This window comes from Trachypithecus francoisi, unplaced genomic scaffold (genome assembly GCF_009764315.1).
Source record: "Trachypithecus francoisi isolate TF-2019V2 unplaced genomic scaffold, Tfra_2.0 Contig01554, whole genome shotgun sequence".
Classification (NCBI taxonomy): domain Eukaryota; kingdom Metazoa; phylum Chordata; class Mammalia; order Primates; family Cercopithecidae; genus Trachypithecus; species Trachypithecus francoisi.
In genome coordinates, this window is record NW_022681439.1 from 3022742 (window position 1) to 3045286 (window position 22545).

Sequence of the window (22545 nt, forward strand, 5' to 3'; positions counted from 1 at the left end):
GGAGAATAAGGGAGAGAATAAAACCTCCCGGGAGTCTAGGATGTAATTGGACCTGATTTCCCAAAAGAACATATATTTTTTCTTAACCTTATCCAACATTATTTTGTGATTCTAGGCCCTTGGTTGGGGCCTACACAGGACAAGCTACTCCCAGAAAACGAATAGAAAAGAGAACATTTTCCGAGGGTTCTCTTTCCTCCTTTCGGCTCTGTCTCTGTGTTATTTACAGGCAAAGGGCAGGATCCCTCCGATTTTCCATATTCATAGGCCAGTTTTGAAAGCTCCTCCCCGGATGCGGAGACCACACTCCCCGTTCAGAAGGAGGTGGATGGGGAGAGTCTGCATAAGGAGATGGGAGTATAATTCAGGTAGAGTTGGGTTTTTTCCAATGTACATATAAAAATCCTTAAATATTGCTTGGTGCTATATATTTTTCCTAAGTATGGCATCATGTCGAAGGAGCCCCGGAAGCCTCTTCCCTTCTTCATTTGTGAGACCAGCTTCCACTTTCTGTGACCTGCGCATGCTGCAGCCTCCTCTGGAAACTGAACACTGGGCTAGATCAGTACTCCCTCTCCAGCACTGGTGGAAGGCTGTGGAGGGGATCTGAGCAGCAGCTCTGAAGGCCAAGGTGTCTCCTGCAGCCAGGTGATGGTGGCCCAAGGCTCCAGGGCTTCCCTTGCCTTCCCTGCCTCTCTCCTACAACCATTCTTGCCTCACAGTTTTGCAATCATGGTGCTTGTGTGTGCGAGGGCAGGGAAGGCGGGTCTTTCCCTGAAGCAATGTAGGTAAAAGCCTTGATGGATGTAAAGTGAGGGTCTGGGGAGCTAGGAGAAGAATGTGAACTTATGGGAGTGCATGTGCCCCAGCACTACTCTGAGAAAAAGAAATGCCAGCTCACTGCACCAGATGGAAGACATCTTTTAAAGATGAAGACAGCCACTAGACAACGAAGCAACAGGAACATTAATCTTAGAGTCCTAGCAGCCAAGGAGGTGTCAGGCAGGCCCCAGGCCACATGGAATTCTTTGCCCCTCTCCCTGAGTTTAGGGTGGGAATGATGAGGTGAACCACCCCTGGCGCCCAGGGGCAGTCGCTCCCTGCCTGTGGCATTGAGGTTCTGAGAAGGGACCATCATTCAGATCAATGGGCTGACACCTGGGTGCAGTGGCGATCAGGCCAGGCCTGGGAGAGAGTAAGCAGGAGAGGGAGCCGGCAGGAAGCAGGAAGCAGGATGAGGAAGAAGAGAGGGCACAGAGGATGAGGTGGCTCAACTTCCATTTGTCTTGGCTTTAGAAGTGTGTCCAAACGGACCTCCATAGTGCATGATTAGATGGCTGGGGCCAAGGACCTGGGGGCTGATGGGTGGGCCACCTTGGAGTGGGGGGCCCTGTGGGTCTGTGTGTGTGTGCGTGCATGTGCCAGCAAGTGCAAACTGGACAGCAGTTCACTATGTGACAGCGTTTGCTCACAATAGTCCCCCGGCAACCCCAACTACCAAGGAGCCCAAATGTCTCCATTTACCACAGAGAAAAGAGGGTCGGCTATAAGCTGAAGGTTTGTGTACCCTCAGAATTCAAGCATTGAAATCCCAGCCCCTAAGGTGATGGGATTAGGAGGTGGGGCCTTTGGGAGGTGATTATCCATCAGGGTGGATGCCTTACAATGGGATTAGTGCCCTTAGAAAAAGGGCCCAAGGGAGCCTCTTCACAGCTGGAGGGCACCGTCTATTACTGAAAAGCCCTCACCTGATGCTGAATCCCACTGGCCTCACTTTGATCTTGGACTCCCCCCCTCCGGAATTGTCGGAAACACATTTCTGTTGTTTATAAGCCCCCCAGTCTATGGTATTTTGTTACAGCAGCCCAGACGGGCTAAGACAGGGTCCAGATTAACAAGTACAATTATATGCTGGCAAGAGGCAGAATCTTAAATCCCAGACCTAAATTCCCCAAGAGCCAGAATTCAAGAGTCCTCTCTAATTGCCTTTGATGAGAATTCAGTTTAGGAAGGATTCTATTAATAGTTTAAACTAACCAGGAGGCGCTTCCCGTATCTTCTCTGCAGAACCCAAATTCTCTCTAAACAGCTGAACCTTCTGCAAGCTGAAGATTCCTCATCAGTTTAATAAGAGGTTTGGAAAAGAGATTTGGAAACGAGTGGATAGGAGGGGGCTTTCTGTTTCTTTCCTGGTAGACATGTCCCCAAATTGGCCCCTTCTTAGGCCCAAAGAGGCATTTATTTGGTATAATTGGTGACTGATTCCTTTCTAACATCTTGGATTAGGACTTGAAATAATCTAGTCACAGTCCCCCGCCCAGGAGTCACACGTGTTCTCAGGAGAGACTGAAGAGACTGGGGTGCGGGTGATGGAGGAAGCGAAAGAGGCCCCTCTACTTGCCCTCAGTGTTTCTATCCTCCACAGCGTTCTATTTTCTGACAAAGACAAGCCTGAGCTCTGGGTGCCTGCCCTGAAGGGGACATACCCAGGAGGCACATATAGAAGATTCTGAATTGAAAATATTGGGAAGGAGGAAGGGGAATAGAGAGAACAGGGACGTTGAGGGAGAAGGATCAAAGGGCCGATTGTTGAGAGCATCCCGTCCCTCCCCAGAGTTCTGGGCGCCCCATTTAATGAAAGCTGTCTCTCCTCCTCTCTCTTTTCTCTCTCTTCAGAGGAGGTACTTTGGGGCAACCTTCTGCGGAGGAGAAAGGGCTCATACTGACATGGATTCCTTTCAAGTAGTTGTTCCTCCCTTTCCTTCCAAATGACACATTTTGAAAGTGGAACACGTCCAAGCACGCAGAGAAGAGTGGAGAATAATGTCGTGAGATATGCTCACCACGCTGTTTGCCACATATGTTGTGAAAAATGTTTAAATCAAGCCTCTGGATACAATCACTTTTGATATGCCCTCCCTCCCTCCCTCCTGGCTGTCCCTGGTCTTCCTTGTACCAGTCACAGCCTCACCCCATCTCCACCTGTCACCCACCATCTGGGAGAGTCTAGAATGAGTATGCTTGTATTCGATGCTGTGTTTCCCCTAATTGAGCAGTGAGAAATTCTCCTAATGGGGCAATAAGAAATCTCTGCTGGATGTCCATGGGGCTTGGTCTGAAGGCTGTTTGCCCCAAGGATTTATTTGCAGAATTTCAAGCAAAGGCATTGGGGGAAAAATGTTACTTTGAGAAAATACAACCCAGGACTTCTCTGCCTCTCCCCAGACCCTCATTTTCAGCACTGAGTTTTCTCTCCAGCTTCTTCTCGTCTTAGCTTCTTTGGGGTTTCCCCTACCAGGCCCCTCTCTGAACCTCCAATTGCCAGCCTGCATTTAGGCTCCGAGAGTGGGTCGCTCTGCTCTATGCATGGCTTTTCCTACCTGGCAGAAGGTGTGTGTCAGTCAGAGGCAGCTGGTGCCTGGAGACGTCACCACCCACTTACCTTCTCAATTTCCCTTTAATACCTCTTCTTCTCTTGGTGCCAGCTGCTTCTAACTTCCAGGTGCAGGAAGCATTTGGTCCACCCTCTGCTCACAATGGATGCCCCTCAGCTGCCAGAGTTTTCCACTCCACGATGATTTGTCCCTCCCCCACCATGCATAAAGGAAAAGCCACACACACATGCGTGTTATTAAAATGAACTGTTTATATTATCTCCGTTGAGTCAATACATTATAATGTATTAAAATGGAAAGGTACAAAATTGAAATAAATACTTTCTGATTCATGTATAAATCTTTTTTTTTTGTCAAGATGACTTTTATCATCAGTACATGTCACAAGAAAACATTTAAAATGACACTGAAACAATCATTGAAATCATGGTGCATGGAGGAAAAAGGTAAAGAAAACAACTTTTGGCTTGTTTTGGCATGAGACCTTGATACAATTTGGGTTCCCCAAAACCATGTGAAGGGTGGTAAAATAGAAATGCTCAAAACTGACTTAAAAAAATAAACAGGCTTTACAAAAACCCTCTTTTTTCTTAACCCAGCCACTTCTCGACATGGTCTGCACATACAGTAGATACATTCATTATTGTCCAGGGGAAGACAGTAACTGCCTTTCATTTTAAAGAGCTTGGTGGAGAGGCTAAAGAAATGTGCTGTAGCTGAAGGTGAGTAGAATGTTCCAGAGAACAAAAAAGTCTAGATGGTCTTCAGGAACAGCACTGAGCATGATGGGGGGAGGGTCTCTGGGACGAGAGGTGGAGGTGGAGGAGGGTACGGAGTCCAGATCTGAAGCCATGGAGACTGAGGATGGAGCTGGGTTGTCAGTGGTGAATGTGGGTGCAGGGATCTCTCCGCCTGAGCAGTCCTGGGTTTGTCCTCAGCCTGGGAACGTTGCTCTTTCAGCAAGAGGCGAACCCTGGGCTTTGGAGACGGGGCTGGGGCTCTTTTGAGGCATAGCAGCAGTGGGGAGACTGGGGACAGGCTTGCAATGGATTCCATGGGAGGGGCTTCTCTCCTGGTTCTGACTGCTTATTAGGTGGTTATTAAGGCAATAAGGACTTAAGCAAACTAGAAGTTAAGGGCAGCTAAGTTCAGCCAGATCAAAGGTAAACAAAAGGTGAGAAGGAGTCCCTTTCTCCTCAGCTACCTTTCCCCCAAGCACAGGAGGCCTCAGCTCCTGAAGCTCTGAATTTACAGTACACAGTAGCAGACGGCTTGCCCTTTGGAAGGCTCCATGGAAAGAAGGCTTATCCCTGACTTGGGGCAACTTGACCGAATTTTCTACTCTCCAGAATCTCTTTTCTGTGGTCACCCGACTGGGAGTGGAAGATGGAAGCACCAAGGTTCCTGCAGAAGATAGATCAAGACCTTTGCTGTCAACCTTTCAGCCCATCCCAATGGCTTTCAATGGCATGTGTCCTGGAAAGCCAGGCCTGCGTGCCTGTATGCCCCAGCAAGACCTATGCTCAGCTGAAGAAGAGGACAGCCTTTCAGGGTTCAGGAATGTTCCCCCTAGAACAGATGGAATGACAGCTACAATGTCCTTGGGAATGTGAGGTCCTGGGTGAGTCTCTGGGGAAGTGAAAGAAGCTCCTTTAACTTGACTCCACTCACAGGGCAATGTGCAGGAGACAAAACAGAATGGATAGAGGAAGCTTCTCCTTTCTTCTTGCTCTAGAGTGAAGGAGATGGACAGTTATCTTGAACTGCTATGGGAAGGATGAGCATGGAGAGCTGCCTGTTATTCTGAGCCAACTTCTGGTAAGATGCTGGGTAAGTTGACTGCCTGGAATTGAAGAACTGGCTCTCAAGTAGTTGCTGCTGAAGAATGTCAGCAAAGGAACCACACACCACTGTGGTAAGCCAGGTGGAAATCCCTCCACCCTCTGGCATGGGATGGCAGTCTAGAAAGGACTCTCCATGAGATGCCTGGGGCCTGAGGAGGCAGAGGCATGGACACACTGTGCTATGATGACTTAGAGACACCTGTGAGTGGGACATTCGTGGGGATGAAATGGGTGCAGGGAGAAATGGCAGTTGTAATGGCCAGCCATCTGGGGACCAGTTCCCTTCCTGGCCTTTCTTTCTCTGGTGGAGCCCATCCTGTTTTGGTCCTAAGAAAAATGGGTGTCATTTTATCCAGGAATCTAAGAATTATAATAACAAATTAATAAAGTGAATGTGATAATCAAACCGTGAGAGTATGAACAACATAAGATTTGATGATCATTGTCAAAATCAGTTGGTAGGTCTGCGGAACTTTATTGTACATTTCAACTTTGATATGTGTTTGAATATGTTTTCTAAGTTATCTACAACCCAAAACAGAACCCCTTGGAGGTAATCTAGCGGAATCCTTCATGTTACAGACAGAGCCACTGGTTAAGGGTCTAGGGTCACACAGGGAGTCACTGCAGCATCAGTACTGGAACCCTGTGCTCTTTCTGCAGGGATTTGGATATTTTGGTTGGATATGCATTCTTACATCAATGTATATTCTCCAGCTCTGCTCTTACATGTTGAAAGGCAGGCAGCTATTTTTAAACACCCTGCCTATTAGCCTTAGGAATATAATAATAATGGCAAGCACCCTTTATTGCTTCGCTGAGCTGCAGACACCCTTCTAGGGTGTGAACAGAGCTCAGTAAAGACAGCAGCCTCAGGTCTGCATGTTGCTTTGAGCCACGAGCTAGTCTGCAGGCAGCAGCCACGGGCCGTGCCTGTGTTAGGTATATTTAAGAACACTGGGGAACACAGGAATTACATGGACTAAGTTTAGAAAACAAATAGTAACATACATAAAGGAAGGCTTGATATGGACTGCAAGGACGTAGAGCAGGTGCACATGCGTGCACTACCAGAATGGCTACACGGTGGGAAGGAACTCCGGAACCACGTGAGAAAGAGTTGTTAGGACAGTGCAATTGTGAAATACTGTTTCCGACTCTAACACGTTTTCTATCACTCAATTTTAAAATAGATAATAATTATAATTTTTATTAATATCAAACAAATTAGCTTTGGGACCTATGGCCCTAACTTAGGGGTCACGGCTGCAGTCCCCTTCTTACAGAGCTGGCTAGCTGCACAGATAACTGCCCCATTGTTGGCCAATTCTGGACACTCTCTTCTCCCATAAAGACACCAGGGAGTGCTCTTCAGCCCCAATGTTTCAAAGGGAGAACCCGCACCCACCCTAACTTCTGGTGAGACAAAGCACTTATTATAGCTGTTCACCTCTTCACAGGGCACCCACCACCAGGAAAGGTCACTAAAGGTCCTGCCTGGGCCCCTAGCATGGCACAGGGTCATGGTCAGTCTTCTCTGGAGCCTGAGTCTGGGCCTGGTGGGGAAAGGGGATGTCACTTATAAGGAAGTGGGGGAGGTGGGGACTGGAAAGGGCTGGAATGGCACCTTTTTAAAGGAATAAAGCCCTTTAAGGATCTTCAACTCAGGGACTTGGTCTCTTTGAGAAACAGCACCATAATCTAATTGGAATAAAAAAATTATCTATTTAATTAGAAAGAGACTCTTAGGAACTGGAGGCTGGGGAAAGGAGTGGGGATTCACTGGACCCTTCTCAGGGATAACAAAGAATCAAGGGCCTCAGTAGCAAATTACAGACTTTATTTTGAAAATTCAAATAAAACCACAAAACTTCAAATAAAAACACATTCTAGACTATGTCTTTGTAAGCTTTGGGGGACAAACCTCAAAGAGTCCTCCCAAAGGAAAACAGACCAGCTAAGCCAGGTGCCTCCAGGCTTGTAAAAGGGGGAAAGTGAGGCCAGGAGGCCAACAGCCATTTTTTAGAAGAATGACACCCCGAGAAGTTCCTGATCTACCATTTTGCATGAGGAAAACATGCTTTGGCTTCTGGTGGCTCAGTTGAGATAAAAGCAGAGAAGTACAATAAAAGGAATTTATAACAAATATTAGGAACACCTGCTTGGATTAAAAAGTTGAGGGTTTCCTGAAATGAGCTCTGCTAAAAGGGACTTCCTGGAGAAATCAGATGCCTCTGGAATGGAAGACGTCCAGGAAAGGTGAGATGGCTGAACAACAGCTGAGGTCGCTGGGTGGATGGATGGACCACTGAGATTTTTTAGGAAAAAGCTGTTCTCACAGGAGATTTAGTGAGGGCAGTTTATAGGTTTAGATTCTGCTGTTCCTTATTTTCATTGTTCTTCCTCAACCCTCAAAAATATAGATTAATGAGACATTAGCTCATTTCACATCCTAAATCTGAATCCTCTTCCCTTGGCTAACACGGGGCTGGGAGAGGGGAATGTGAACATGTGTGTTCATATTGACCATAATCATTGAGAAAGGAAACTTAGGGACTTCTATCAAACATGAGAGTTTGGGAAGGACATCTGAATTTCACAAATTAAAAGGATTCTGAGCTGCTGGTTATAGTCAGAAGGGGGACAAAGGAGCATCGGGAAGCAGGCTCTGAGGGGGTCTCTGCTCCTTTTGAGCTGGGTTTCTTTGGGCAAATCACTTCATCTCTCTCTGGGCTTCAGTTTCCTCATCTGTACAGGGAGGAGATGGAACCCCACATGCTCTGAGTCCTTTCTGACATTTGACATTTGACATTTGTAGTCTATGGTCCTGGAGAACCGATATCAGTCTGGAAAAGATGTGAGGCAGGGGCTGAATTCTAGGATCATGAAGGGCTCCACTAGCCTTTCATCCAAAGAGGGCCAACCTTGTTCCAGGGGAATGGTGAGTACACTTTCTAGCAGGTTCCTTGGGACTCCTGACCAATGTCAGCATGTCCACAATGCTCCATCTAGATTCTGCCCTTGAAAGAGCCAAACAGGACAGCAGTAATGTCTGCCACATCTTTGTGGGATCCTGCCCTTTTGTGGTCAATCTCAACTCAGGGAAAGTAGAAAGTGCATTAGAACGTAATAAAAATTTCAAAAGATCTTGAAAGATGCCCACCAGCAGTGGACAGTGACACAATCAGTGCCCATGGCCAGGCACATCATGGAGGCTTGCAGGAGCCATGAGAAACAGGAGGTTTGTAAAGTGCTCTGAGCTCTTCACTGTGAAGAGTCAGAGTGGCAGAGGCATCACAGTCCTGGTTTCCACTTGGATGGCCATCAGGATTAACATTTCACTGCAGAGCCAATAAGCCCAAGACTTCAGAGGACTGGCTGTGTCTCTAGATTTGCGGAGGGGGAATGGCTCACTGTGGAGAGGTGCACTATTCCACCAAAAGACAAATGTCTGCAAAGACACAGACACTGGAAAAATCGATTTAGGTGCTTCTAATAACTTCTGTGTATGCTGGTTCCTAGCACTGGGAGTCGGGGAGATGTGTCTATCAGAGTTTGAGTTGGAAAAACATAGAATGGCAAACTCTGTGTGCCCAGGGGAAAAAAAGAAGTCCATGATTCTGACCTCTTTAGGGAGAATGAATGAACTGTGTGCCAGAGATTCACCTCTATTTCCCAGAGATATTGCTTTCCAAATCTACCTCCTTTCAAAAGCTATACAGAAGGACCTGGCTGAAGAGATGACTTGAGATCCCAGCAAGAAGAAAATCAGAGTAATCTTGAACCAGAATAGTTTGTGCCTTTTAAGACATGCATTTCTTCTGAGCAAGTCCAGATGTCCAAAGGGGGAGAGGGGATGCTGCGAGCACTGTCTCTAAACAAACAGTGATCCAATCTCTTAAGTAGTTAAAGATCCAGTTTTGCTTTAAATGCACTGAAGGCCCAAGAAAATTTAGATGCCTCTCTCACCTAACACTGCCCTTCCTAATCTTACCTAGAGTGAAGCTGAGGCACAAGGAAGGCCAGCCCATTTTTCTGCAGCTCTCCTATTGAAATGGTGCCACTCCTGGGAGGAAAACCCAAGATCTCTCTGAGTCCTTCAATATCTTCCATTGCCTTTTTGCTTAATTCACATTTAAAGCCTGCCTATCTCTCTATAATATATTATATGCACTATTTGTACAAAATATAAATACTTCTTATATTTCTGCTTAATTTCCTGTCTTTTATCCTCCTTTATATAACTAGGTTAAAAAAAAAAAAAAAAGATGTTCATGACAAGGGAAAAACCACAGTACTGCTCAAAGGAATAGATCTCCGGAAGGAGAGATGACAGCCGTTGTCCATGGGCTCCAGGGGTGCTTCAGATCTGGACTGTACAGCAAATTAAATGGAACACATTTCAACAGAAATCGGCAATGGAGACATCTGAGCCAGACGAAGTGAACTTCCACAACCTGGTTTTAAGGAACAGTAAATACGATAGAGATAGATAGATACACTATGCTGAATCTTGAGTACTAAAACAAGTTATAAATAGAAATATGCTAACTTAAAGAAGACATACGTCATAGGGATTAGTCTGGTCAACAACCAATTACCATTAGGATCAAAAAGTAAACCAGCCTTTTCACTGAGTGCCTCCACGACATTTCTCAATGCACTAAGTACATTTTAACCATGCAAAAATACACAAACATCTTAACTAGGTTGTTTTTTTTGTTTTGTAAAAAAAAATCAAACACCAACATTATGCATTTTGTTAATTATATTGGTTAAAGTAACAGCCAGTGGCTGCCATATATCAGATACATCATATACATATTTTTATACAGAATCTGGACAACACAACATTACACATCAGAGAGAAAGAGAGAAAAAGAGAAAGAGATTATTTGTTCCTTTGTGGGTTTTTTGTTGTTGTTCAGTAAAAAAATAAAGTAAAATGTGAGAAGCAATGCTAAGAAGGAAAACACTTCAACAAGTTAGGAATACATAGGGAGAACTGCTAATCCGAAATACAGGAGGAAAAGAGTTCATATTTAGGTCTGTGTCTAGAATTTTCTTCACTAAGAAACAAAAGAGTACAACCGGTGTATTGGTTTGGAAAAGCAGAAAGAGCGAAAACATCACGCTGTCTGCCTCCCAGCATGTTTCCAGCAAGAAGAAAAAAACATAAGCACAAATTAATTTCACAAGTTTTGTTTTCAAAAATGTCCTCCCTTACCCAGGAAGCTTGGTAATGCAGGGGTGGGGGGCAGCTCAGTTGAGAGTGTCCTTGGCAAAGGTTTGGCCAAAACTGTTGGCCTTAAATTAGTTGGAGATATGAACTGTCTGTGGGAATTCACGCAATGAAATGTGACATCAGCTTGCTCCATCTAGGCAATATTTCCTGTTGCCAGCTCATGATCTGGCCGAAGACACAATCCCCGTGACAGGCTCTGCTAGCCAGGCCCCAGTCCTGCCCCTTAAACATCTGGCATCAACACAATCTTAGGAATTCAACCTGAAAAGAAAACGAGACCTTGAACACAAGCTATGGAAGCACTACCGTGATCACGGTTAGATACAAAAATGTGAAAATTCAGATGTAATCAAAAATACAAAATCAGTTTCAATAAGATTTGCTTTTTTTAAACCATTACAGTGCAAGGTTTTTCAAATTACAGTAAAAGTTATGTGTCTGCTTACAGTAACTAGAGTAAATAGCTGATTTTGTTCTGCTAGAATCAGAGGTCCCTGATAAGTGAGAATGCACCAGTCTGAAATCAACCCAGCACAATAAATGGATATCTGAACATAAACACGGTTCATTGTAGTCTTTACCCCTTTAAATTATAGTAACAAAAGAATGATGTCCTTTGCACAACTCATTAGCATGATGTTCTTCCTCCATTAAAAACAATCGTAGTAAATAGATGGTATTAAAATTCCACAAGAAAAGGACTGGAAAACCGGGGCTGACCAGTGGAGGATCTGAAGGGAGTTTCCCATGTCACTGAGCTTTTCCCATTATACTTAATTTTTTTTTTTTTTTTTTTCCTAGCATAAGCCTCTTTGGGCAATGTTGCTTTGTGCTTCAACACCCATCACCCACACCATCCCAGGCTGTTGCGAGAGGAAGAGGTTCCACCTCACGGAATGAAAGAAAAACATAATGGGGTCACCCCCGAGGAAAGAAAAATGGAATAAAATGGGAGTTGGGAAGCCAGGCTGGGGAGGAGCCTTCAGTTGATAAACGAATGACCCTTGTCAAGGCCATTGTGTCTCAGAGTCTCACAGTCAGCAAGGGAAGAAAGGGAAAGTCAAGAACCCAAAAGATCATCTGGGAATAAGAGTTGCTGTCCACCAAGAGCCTCACTTTTGGGCAAGTGGCTGGCAGACAGCGAGAGACTAAAGGAAGTGATCAGGCAATGGTCTTCACATTTATGCCAAGGGACAGGAGGAGAGGCAAGGGAGACTGAGGGAGAATCCTCTTCTGAAATTTGTAGCAAGAACTAGTCTGGGACAGGTTGGGAAAGGCAGGATGCATCAGAATGCCTCCAGGAACCACCACTGCATGCCCAAGAGGGTGGATGATGGCCCTTTGGCACGGACCGCAGGCTAGAAGCCCACAGAAGCCACATATCATCCCTGTTGCTCTTTGGCCTTCCTCATGTGGCCCCTCTCTAGCCTTATCCTGGGGCCTAAACCCAAGAAAGCCACTCTTTGAGCCATTTGGATTGGCCCCTTCTACCCTACTCTAAGTCACTCCTAATTGCACAGGGCAACTCTTCCTAAATTAAGTGACTTGGAAAGGAGGCAACTTTAGACAGAAAGAGGCTGCTGTTGAGGGAGTAGGGGAGTGGGACTGGCCAGGCCTGTGTAGGGTGTGGGCAGCACCTTCTCTCGTCTCCCCTGGGATGTAGCCTGTGGTTTGATCCACCCACCTCCTACTAGTGACCTGCATTCAGGTAAGAGAACCCTTTGCTCACACCCATGGCTCAAGAAAGGGAAGAAATGCAAACTCCTCTGACACATTAGGAAGTGTTTCTAACTTTGAAATAGAGTGTGAGATGTTAGCGTGAGTTCAGGAAGCACTCGATCATTTGGTTAAAATCTGGCCATTGCAGGAAGTTTGGACTTCCTCTAAAAATTTTGCTACACTCCTCAATAGGAAAAAATTATCCCCCTGACCCTACAGGCTCAGAGTCCACCAGCATCCACACTGGTCTGGTTCCTACTCTCATGGGTAGAAGTGGACAGCTGTGCTTAGTCCAGCACAGGGCCTCCTCCCGCAGGCACATCGGGGTTTATTTTAGGAGTGAGAGAATCAGGCAGAACCAGTGCCCCCGTCCTTTGCTTTTTGCATAAGGTGTTCACACTTATTCATTCCTTGGGCCAGAGGAGATCCCACCTTACTTGCCTTCTGAATCCCATCTCTTACTAAGCTTTCCCAGACTTCAGTTTCCACCCATGACCTATCATAGTAAAGTGGTTGTCCCGGAAACTGTCTTTGTACTCCTCACCCATCCCTGACTCAAGACGCAGCCACCACTTGGTCCTCTGCAGTTCAGGGGTGGTACCCTCTGCTCATTGCTCTGAGCCCCTCTAAGTGAGTAGTTCTGCAAAGCCAACAAAGGAGCTGCTGAGCACGGGTCTTCCCTCAAACGGAAGATTTTTAAGAGGTGCAGGCTGCTTTGGCTGAATGGCCTTAGCAAACACCATGATGTTCTTCTGACATCAATCCCTAGAACTCTGCCTTACTAGATCAGCTCTCTCCAAATGGTGTTTCTCTGACCTGGCAGTTTGGAGATGAAACCATGTTTGAGGATTTGTGATCATAGATGTATTTACATAAGGAAGTGGAGAGAATAAAATTAGGAAATGAGATGATGTGTAGTGTGGCTTTAAGGGTAACGATATGCTCAAAGAATCCTGAAAATGCCCCAAGACAAGGCTGTGATGTCCTACGCTTGGTACCTGGGACCATCTGGTTCTATTTACCATTGATTGGAAGCCACCCTGGCTGAAAGACATTCCCAGGCATGGTGGAGAACAGGCATTGTCAGTCCAGGGCCTTGGTGGGGAGGTAGGTGGTCTGCTGCTCCTCCAACTCTCAAAAGAAGGGGGTTTGGACATCACAGACAGCAGCACTGGATTTGAAACTGGACCCTAACCCCTTTATAGTAGTGTGACCTCAAGTGGGCTAACCTCTCTGAACTTTAGTGTTCTCATTTGCATGTTGGGTATGACTTTATTATTCACAGTGTTGTTGAGAAAATCAAATAAGATACTGCATGTGAAAGTGCCCCACAGGCGTTTAGGAACTGTGCTGGACAACCTTATTCACCTCTGTTAAAAGCATCACAGCCTTCCCCGGACAACCTCAAAGTTTGATACTTTTCCATACCTGAAGCATTTTCTTAGAGAAATGGTTGTTTGCTAAGTGGAGTTCTAAGGACAGTAGAGTTTGCACAGTCTTTTGCTTGGCTTTGTTTTGTTTGGTCAATAACCTCTGTATATCCCATACGGCTGATTCTCATCTCCTGATTAGTTAATGCTCTGGTCTGCACCCCAGAACATTACAACTGCTTGACATCAATAACAAAAAAGGGATTAGAGGAAGCAATGTGGTTTTTGTTTTTGTTTTTAACCTTCAAGATATATGTTTTTAGTATATTTATTAGGGTGAGCAGTTGGCTTCATCTTTTTATTTTAATTTTTTTTCGAGATGGAGTCTCGCTCTATCGCCCAGGCTGGAGTGCAATGGCACGATCTCAGCTCACTCCAACCTCTGCCTCCTGGGTTCAAGTGATTCTTCTGCCTCAGTCCCCTGAGTAGCTGGGATTACAGGCATGCACCACCACACCCGGCTAATTTTTGTATTGGCTGCATCTTTTAATGCAAGAGAAAAATGCAGTTGAATTGATTTAGGAGATGTTTGCCTTCTATGTAAGGAGGATCTCCTTGGGTTCTTATGCTGATAGACATTAGCATGGGTTTAAGGAGAAGCTAAATTTTCTTCCCATTTGTTGGATGAGTGGGTATTGATAACAGGACTTTAGGATGGGAAGGAACTTTAAGGAGTGTCACCATTTTGCAGAAAAGGAAACTGTGCTTGGGCGTGTGGAGTGTGTTAGTGGCAAATCCAGGACTCCAGCTGCTGCACTGGAATGTAGAAATGGGTGACCCTGCTTGGAGGGGAGGTAGGGCTGGATGACAGTTCTCTGTGGTCCTGGGATGCAACAGCATAGCTTCCTAATTCTCTAATTTCTGCTGACAGACGTCATTTTCAACTTGCTCTCACCCAGTCATTCTTAGAGAAATCACTAGATAAACTCCTAGTGGACTTTTAGTGGTCCAGTTTGCCAAATAGAACTAGGAAATTGGGGAAGAAACAGTAACTATGTCTTGAAGGTTAAAAAAGAAACAACACTATTTCTCATCATCGCTAATCAGTGGGGAATTTTTAAAAAGGCACTTACCATTGACCTAACCTGTAGTGTTACAAATGGACTCACTTGGAGATAAATATGTAATATTTTGGAAATGGGTGCCTGGCAAGTGATGGATGCAGTGAATGTGGTATGTCCCGATTCAGAAACTCTTGTGATAAATCACCTCAAGTCATATCTCAGCATTTGCCATGAGGTTAGAACAGTGACAAAGAAAGAATGAACGATTCTTAAGTGGAATTGATGAGAATTCATTGTTGGCCTAAAGGAGTAATGTGGGATTAGCCTGGAGCTTCTTCTCTCACAGGGAATCTTTCAAGGTTAGTCGACTGACCCAAGGTCTGTGTTGACCCGTTTGTCATGCTGTTGTGTCCTGTTTCTCTCTTGGCTCTTCCTAAGACAATATCCTTCTCTCTTGTTCTTTGTAACCCATGTGCCTATTCCTAGTATATTGATTAACCTAAACTTTGTAAGTCCAAAAGGCTCAGGATGGAGGCATGGGGTCTGTGGACATGCAGAAACAATGGCTAGGAATGATAGCAAGAAAGGCATAGGGATGTTGAGTTTCAGGTCCTTCTTTCCTTGTGGTGAGGTAGTAACAGGACCTTTTCTTCGGTTTCTAGATCAAGGATAACATGATTACGTTTTGCTTTCTTTCTAAAGCAATCTGTCTCAAAAATAGAGGAATCTTTTCCTTACTCTCCCCTCCCCTTGTCTCTTCTTGCTGTGGTTAGGCCATTTTTTCCTATTTGAGAAGGACACCTGGTGATTAATTAAGAAGGAAGATGACTGTAGGAAGCATCCTCTAACAATGGCTATCAAAGGAGCCAATATATTGGTGCACACTGGGAGTTACTTTTAGGGAAAGAAGGGGGCACATGTGTTAATTGTTTCCTTATAACCTTCCCTAATGTTCTTAACCCATGATGTGCCATTCATGAGGAATGTTCAACAGTCCTTAATGCCCACGTCATCTCCTCTTTCTTTGAGCTTAGTGGTGCTAAGTTGCCTTCCTTTCCTTTGAACTCGAGAGAGCTTTATCTGCATTCATTAATTTCATCTTACTTTTCAGCTCTGGATGTACAGATGTTAGCTTCCCACCACAGTGTGAATCACTTATGGACAGGGTCTAGTCACATGCTTGGGATCTTAGCTAGATGAGTAATGAGTGTGTAAGTTAGAAGACTAACGAACAGGATGAATTGACTGTGCGTGAGTTCAGGAATCTCACTGAGCCCTAAGTTCTCAAGGGAAGAAATCTCTTCTGTTAACCTCAGGGAGGTGGCTGTCAGTTTTGACAGCTGACATGGGGCAACACCAAGGTCTTTGCAAGCTTCCCGAAGCCAAGCTAGAGCCCAGTACTTCAGGTCAGCAGTATCGGAGACAGCAGTTTTAGCTAGAGGCAGAGATTTGCTGTTCAGTTCCTTTTGAGCAGTTTGGGCTTCAAAATATAATGATGCTACCCAATGCCCTGATTTCTTCTCTACAACATAAAGAGATTCTGCCAAAAGATCTTCCTGGGAAAGATCAGAAGAACACCAATTGGCTTTAAAAGTAGGTTCTCACAGGATCTATTTTACATATTATTTTCAGGGAAAATCTTTAGAAACAAAGAAAGGATGTCTTTTCCATATGTCAGTCTCAGGCTGGTGCCTCAAGGGCCCCTGCTCTTAGGCAATCTCTAGATGGGTTGTTTATTCACAGGTCAAACCATCCTTGGCTGCTGCAGGCTGAGATAAAATGTGCCACGCAGGGAGGTGGCCTCTCAAAGTTCAGTGAGGCAGCAGGAAGAAAAGAAAGGTAGAACGTCCCATCAATCAAGCAAGGGAGTGTGTAGGCAGTGGTGTGGTGGAAAAGACCGAAGACTTTCAGCCAAGACACTTGATCCCACATCATGGTTTTATCTCTTATGAATCAAGTTGAGCAAATCATTCAAGTGCCTAGGTCACATTTTTCTCACCTGACAATTAAAGCAATGTGTTATACTTCTCTAAATGAAAAAGGTCATTACAAGGAATAAGTAAAATAAACTAAGAAAATATATAGAAGAGCATTTAGCAAACTGGCATGAAGCAAGTGCTCAGTAAATATGAGTTAAATCTGAAATGAATGATGGTTTGGGTAACCTACCCTTGAGCAGACATCATGGGTGTGGGGAACATGGGGTCCAGTGAGAGTCTGGGGTCACCCTCAGCCTGTGGTGCATGGTGGTCAGGCTCAGTAGAGCCCCAGATGGTGGGTGGTAAAGGGAATGATTAAAATTTAATATCTTGAAGCTTGGAGTTAAAAATGATTTGTGTAAAATGGAAGTCCAACTTTTCTGAATGTATGCTTGGCTGACACGGTTTGTCTATCAGCCCCAGGGATGCAGGTGGTCACCATCCCACCCATTCTGAAAAGATTCCAGGCCATGGGCCAGCAACAGTAGAGTTATTTTATGGAAGTTAAAGAGAGAATAATTATAAGGAACAAGACTGAGGGAAGTTGGGAGGTTCCAATTGGGATTCCAAGCCTGCTTGTCTCATTAATAAGTTCTAAGGTTCAGAACTGCCATCCCCTGCATTTCCACTTAGATGTGCTGCAAATCTGAGGTCAAAGGCCAGGCCACACTTTAAATGCTTAAATACCAGTTGCAGGAGCTGTACCAGTCTGTGGGGAGGTCCTCACGCTTGTCCCAGTTCTCTATGCCTTTGCATCTCTCATCTCAATGTCTGCATGGTTTTGGTTCTGTGTTTCTTAAAGTCTCAGAAGATGAAATAAGGTGAACAAACTGTCGAAGAATCTGTATGTAGTGCTGAGAGAACTGGGGACCATTGAGGAAAGGATCAGGACAAAAAAAACTGTCTTGGCTTCCTTTTCTATATACACTTCTCATGGTATCTGGAAAGACCTAGAACCACTACACAAACTATAGGAGAAACTGGGCCTTACCCCACATCCTGAATACTCAATTCCTTATTGGGAAATGCTGTGACCACAGTAACCAGCTCCTTGGCTGCTACAGTGAGGGCCTGGGGCCAGCCAATGTCTGCATGGCTCAACCAATTCTGAGAGATTGCACTGGCCTCAAATATTCCTGAAGCTTGCCTGACCAGGGTTGAACTAAAACCCTATTAAGAATCAGAGACTGGAATCTTCTGTGTCTCTTGGGCAGCTTTGGGCTTTAAGAAATTCCATTTTTCATTCAAGTTCCTTCCCTTTGGCCTCAAAAACTCAGTGGTTCCAGAAATCACATGTAAAGTGGTCCAGTGACACCTTCCACTCTTCTGATGTGCCCTTGCAGATGGAGACATGCAAATCACCACTTGAAGCCTCATTCCTCCTGTCTTCCACCACATGTGGAGGACTAGAGGAGTGGGTTTTAGATATACCAAAGCCGCAGGGGCTTAGCTTTGAGCCAAGGCATGCACATGGATACATCTGAGCAACCGCAAGTCCAACTCTTGGGGTGTCCATGGAGTCTTTGAAGAGGGAGTGCAGTTATCCACAAGGAAGAGCCATTCCCTGAATCACATTTCGAAACCAAGGGTTAACCTAGTTTCAGCTGAAGGGCTATTCTTTCAATAAGGTTGGGTGAATGTTAATATATAGTGGAAGACATCACATGGCTTGAATATGTGCTGCTGAAAATTGTGTTGCTTTCTCATAAGAAGGAAATCAACATGGTAAGTGAATGAATGATTTATTATGACTATGGGCATGGCCAGCCATATTCACCCATTTGCATGCAGGCTATGAATCCTTCAAAACTCAACTCAAATGCCATTGTTTCAAAGCCTTCCCTTCTACCTTCACTTGGAAGTATTTCTTCCTGTTCTGGATGTCCATAGCATCTTGCAATTCTGCTTAGGTTCCATTTTCCATTGCAGCATGGTTTTTAATGTACATTTCTTATCTCTTGTATTACATGCCTTGAGGTTTATTTCATCTTTATATCCCTATGGTTCTAGCCATTTGCTTGATAGAGCAAGTGTTCAATAAATATTTGATAATCAAATGATTAATTGAATTTGAAGTGGGAATACTGTTCTGGCAAGGAAACTCCAGTGGGATAAAATAGATTCGTTATCTGTCACATTGTCCTTGCAGGGAAGGTCACTGGGAAGACCCAGTGGCCTGAGAACATACAAAATGTCAAAAATCATCTACCAGAGCTGTACAACACCTTGAGTTTAGGGTAAAAGAAAATCTTGCATCATCTGCCACATCCCACTGTAATACACCTGCTTCCTCTGGTCCAGTGATTTCAAAGCTCCTAAAGCATAGAAGCTGGTCTTGTCCAGAAGCAGAAAACCAAGAACCCAACTAGGGAGTCAGAAATTGTTTCCAAATTGGAGATTTCCTTGGGAGTTCAATAGCAACTGGCAACATTAACAGAACTGAAAGCATCTCTATCTAGAATGATTACATCCTGGGGACAGCACCTTCTCCCTTTCCAAGCAACAAAGAGGTGTAATAATGAGATTTAAAACAAACAAACAAAACTACAGCGTCCTTCCAGCAGTGCAGAAAACTCCCCACAATAAGTCAACAATGGTCATGCCCAGGGACCAGCCCACTCTGCAGAAATATGGTCTACAAATAGAAAAGGAAAGGGAAAGAAGAGAATGCTTTTTACAGTGAACTGAAGTTCAATTCCTTTTCCCTATTCCCATACTGGCTCTGACATATCAGGGATTCCCTCTCAACCAAGGGATTTTTGCTCATGAGTGAGCAGAGGGTCACTATGAAAACAAAACTAGGCCGGGCGCGGTGGCTCAAGCCTGTAATCCCAGCACTTTGGGAGGCCGAGACGGGCGGATCACGAGGTCAGGAGATCGAGACCATCCTGGCTAACACGGTGAAACCCCGTCTCTACTAAAAATATACAAAAAAAAAATTAGCCGGGCGAGATGGCGGGCGCCTGTAGTCCCAGCTACTCGGGAGGCTGAGGCGAGAGAATGGCGTAAACCCGGGAGGCGGAGCTTGCAGTGAGCTGAGATCCGGCCACTGCACTCCAGCCTGGGCGACAGAGCGAGACTCCGTCTCAAAAAAAAAAAAAAAAAAAAAAAAAAGAAAACAAAACTAGCTGGTCTGGGTCAGAAGTCCTGTTATTCCATCTCCTTGGATTACCCTTAGAGTTTGGTCCCTTGTGGACCCTTCCTGTACAAGAAATAGATTAAACCTCATGCTTAGGGCTATGAACATGTACATCTAAAATGCCTTGATCACAGATGCAGCAAGAAATTCCTTCTACTAACTCTGAAATTCCTGTTATCTGTGCCCTGGGGATCACTGGGGCTGGGAGTCCAGGGAGGGTGGCACCACGTGTGGAGAGGGCCCAGAACCAGCATGGAAAGAGAGTTCAGTCCAGTATTCAAACTTCAGAAGGGTCTCCAGGAAACAAGGCCTCCCCTGTGGAAAAACTGGGGAACTGAGATGAACAGAAAGACAAGAGTCAGAATGAGCAGGTGTAGGTGGCTCTGTAGCTAATTTTCTCAAGGCATTGGGTGGGGGTGAAAGGTGGTGATACAAGAAAGGATCCTCCCAAAGTCTCCCTAAAAACAGGCTCCTCTGAGTGCACAATGGATATGTCACAATGGATATGAAAGAATAGGGAATCATAAGAATTGTGTTTTCAAGTACCTACAGAAAACAAGCAAAACATTTCTTTCTTAAACATTTAATTATTTCAAAGGAAATCTTGGAATCTTGGGAAGCTCAGTGAGGTGGCAAATTCCTCAGAATCAAAAAATCAACTTTGAAAGCATACTGTCATTGTGCCCATGTGTGTGTTTGCGTGTATGTGAATATATCATATATTCCCACTCACCTACTTATGTGTGTGTATATATATAAATATATATATTTATAATTATATTTTTCCCTTCAAATCAACATCAGTGTGTTCTACCTTCAGTACATATTTTATCTGCATTTCAATTCCTAGACAGACCTTTATATCATAAAAAGAGAGAAATAGTCAAGAACAGGCAAAGTCTAACCTAGCCAGGTTGTTTTAAATGCTGACTCAACATCATTAAAGAACAAAGCAAACCTCCCCAAATACAAGTTAACATGCCCATTACTAATACATACCAGCAATTATTTATGATAATCAAAAAAAGAAAAACCAACACACTACGAAATGTTCATGTTTCTATAGCATTGCATGTATTTTATGGGTAATGTCACCATTTGTGGAAATAATTCCCCCTTTCAATGACCACTTTTCCATAGCTCCCTAGAGCTGGGGAATAATAAAATACTTAAAGGGTTTTACTGAAGTATCATTTTTAAGGATCTTTTATTCTAACTTACAGACTTTTCTTTATACTGTTTAAAATATATTGAATGAATTTAAGAAAAGCCTTACATTTTGGCCAAAGACACAGAAAAACAAGGGTGGTTGAACTGTACAAATTATTTAGGGCTCACAACCTACATGTGCTTAGATAAAGGATAGTAATTCTGTTCAAGCACACAGATAAAGGGAATCAATTGCAAACAATCCACCTTCTATTCACAATCCCTTGAACCTGTACTGTAACTGGTCAGGATTCTTCTGAAAACCTTGAGTCTTTATGGCATCACTGGCTTATAGACTACAAAAGTTTCCAAATCACCATTCTTCTTAACATGTGGTATGAAAGAGAGTTCCAGAAGGTTTAGAGAAGAGGTAGGGGCTGGGCACAGGATAGTTCACCACCAAATAGCACAATACATAAAATCAACATAGGGAAAATGGCGGAGTCAAAAAGTCAAAAGCAGCCACGTCACACAAGAATGCCAGGGAGTCAATGAATACCGAATTTCATGCCAAGAAATTGAAATTTTAAAAAGAAATAAAGTTGGACATAAATAAATATCAAAAGCGTCAAGAAGTCAAAGCCAAACCAATGTTTCCTTTTTCCCCCTACGCACGAACCTTTTGTTCTAAACCCAAAGCCCAATGGCATTGAGATCCATAATTTTTTCTGGAATATTCAAGTCTGCAGAGATACTTCCCTTCCATTTGATCACTTGAGTCCACAGAAATAAAGCACCTTTGAAACCAAGAGTTGTTCAAGAATCCTAGTGTCTTATTCAATGTGTCAAAAAAGTACAGTTAAAATAATTAGAATAATTCATCAAATGACAAACACAACAATATTGACTCTCATGAATAGGCAAAAAGGTTCCCAAGACAATTCACAACTAAGGAGAGAGAGCACAATAAAAGGCTATGATATTTCAGGAATATTCTGTGTTATAGCTTTGAACTTTATTGCAAAGCAAAAAATATATATTTATATATATATATATTTTTTATCTACATTTCACCTCTGACATTGTACACAACACGAAAGCACAGGAAACCAAAAAAATCATAATGAGGTAGATACATAACACTTACAGATGGAGGAGACTAAGATTTTAAATTTGGCTTAATACTGCGGTCACCAATGTATGCATTTTCAATACAGCAGCAAGCATTGATTCACAAGGCAAGAAGCCCAGTGATCTCAAATCCAAAAATAAGCCCCATTAAAAAAATACCTGCTCCAAAATGAAAAATATACATATATATTTCTTTAAGTCAGGGAATCAGATGTGTTCAATTGCAAACCCTGGTGAAATTAAGAAAGTCTTTGTTTTTGCTTTTTGTGAACAGAAAAAACAGAAGTAATTTTAATTTATCTAATTAGGAGTAACCCATCCCATAGGGTTGTTCTATGTATTCTTGCCAGGTGGGGTTGGAGCACCTTGTGAGCTCAGCAGCCCAACATCAATAGTAAGGGAGTCAGGATTTCTTCATCTTCCCTAGAGTCAGAACTCACTTCTACAGCCACTGTGTCAGGGGCCACTTTGAGCGCCCTTGGCACCTGCTGGCTGGAAATCAATTTGGCT

General features: G+C 44.0%; 1 long non-coding RNA gene across 1 annotated transcript; it reads left to right on the plus strand.

Moving 5' to 3' along the window:
- The first annotated feature begins 237 nt into the window (after positions 1 to 237).
- LOC117063303 lies at positions 238 to 4836 on the plus strand. The gene is made up of 4 exons (XR_004428859.1): positions 238 to 368; positions 3754 to 3841; positions 3995 to 4117; positions 4745 to 4836. It is a non-coding gene; the product is annotated as an uncharacterized LOC117063303 (long non-coding RNA).
- The last annotated feature ends 17709 nt before the right edge of the window (positions 4837 to 22545 follow it).